The sequence below is a fragment of the Lactuca virosa genome, chromosome 5, assembly GCF_052849685.1.
Source record: "Lactuca virosa cultivar CGN04683 chromosome 5, Lactuca_virosa_CGN04683_v6, whole genome shotgun sequence".
Lineage (NCBI taxonomy): Eukaryota > Viridiplantae > Streptophyta > Magnoliopsida > Asterales > Asteraceae > Lactuca > Lactuca virosa.
In genome coordinates, this window is record NC_136430.1 from 464,275,062 (window position 1) to 464,277,016 (window position 1,955).

Genomic DNA, 1,955 nt, shown 5'->3' on the forward strand with positions numbered 1-1,955 from the left:
ACAACTTTAGTCACACAAAGTTCTAGTCCTTTTTCCCTCTCAATGGCCAAAGCATTTGGAAAAATCAGAACAAGTGATTATTGTAGCATATGTAAACGATCCTATATCTGAAGCATATAGGACTCGAAACACAATGTCTTACATAGAGACCTGATGTCTGATCAGTCTCTTGCTATAATATTTCCATATATCGAATTTTCTATGTTGAATCATTTCAACACGATATTCATATATGTCCAAGACTAAGTTCCATTAAAACTTTAATCTAAACTTTTAGATTTGAAATGAAGTATGAATGCCCTCTCCCCTAAATCCTTCTGTAGCGAAACAATTCCCAAACTTTGCAATTTGCAAATTTTGAAATCTTTGTTTCCTACAACTAATATTCCCAACTTGCAACACTTAACATAACAATTATGCTCCCACTAGCTTTGACATGTATCTAGAAATCAACTACACTTCTAGAAATCAATACTTTTTTACTTTCTTACTAAAGTGCAGATTTCTGATACGTAATGCTTCGATAAGTCTTCAGCCAGACTTCTCAAGCTCATACACTTTTCATTAGATAGCATATGTGTGTGTTTAAACCCTTTCATAACTTATAGCTATAAGTCCTGAACGTTCAAACTATTTCTTGCCATTTCTCACAATTCGAACTATGAAAAGGGATGTCGTAAACATATTGTGAATTTGAGAACACAATTAACACAACCACTAACCAAAATGATATTTATCAAATCTTTAAAATCTACTAGCGAAAGTATTTCCTCATAATCATTTTCATGAATTAGAGTGAAACCTTTTGTCACCTAGATTTTATGATGTATGTGTTCCCATCCATGTGAATCTATCACTTTCAACCTACAATCATAAGACAAGGTTTATGACAAATTCAAATTTATCTTTCATGGACTGAACTTTACTTATTATTAATTTCTTGCCTTTTGGTAGCACAATGGGCCTACCAGTGCTTCCAAGTTGTTAAGCAGTTCACCCATATTGATCGATGTACTTTCACTGAACAACGTGCTCTGCCTTTTGGATGTGGGATTACAAGTATCAGTTATTTGTCCGAGTGTCATTTAAATTTTACTTATATATATTAGTATATGTATACAAGTATAAAAGTTTGTTCATTTAGTTTCAGTTACCCTTTGTAACAAGTTGAGCAAGGGGTTGCATTCATGAATACTAAGTATCAATACACAAAGTACATATAAATTATAATAGGTATAATTTATGATTCACAGAACATTAATTCACGATTCAATCATATTAGAGTACATTATTTTACAAAAACAAAGGTTTAATTCAAAACTATCCAAGCGTATAGAATCTTTCAGATACAGGTTAAGAGTACTAATTCAAGAACATACTATTAATCATTTATTTCAGAATGATTGGGTTTTCATAACCATTATACATGTAACGTTTATATGCTTTTATGAGTCAAGTAGTACAAGTTGTTTAATTCATTTAAACAATATAGTAAAGTCCTGACATTATAACCAGAATCTCCAGCCGGGGATCGAAACAATGTGTGTATAGATCTATATTGGGATTGACAACCCCGCACTCGGACTGCTAGCTACAGTCAGGCATACACGCTTGTGAGTGACAAATTGTTATCAACATGTGTTCAGCGCACTCATAGCATTGGGTCAGGCCATCTAGTCAGTATGGTTATAATAACTCATTAAAAGATATTAACAATACGTTAGTGTATAATTAATTAAACTTATGTACTATTTCAAAGTACTAGTTTACAAGATACATTTTACAGTCTTACATTACAGTTTACGATAACAGTTGATGAATTCAGACATACTCTCAGATACACGTTTACAAAAGGATTACAAATACAGAACATTAGTTTACAAATAGAACATTTTTATGCAACTAAAACTACTTTTCACAATACAACAAAAAATATAGGATTTTCTGGAAACAGT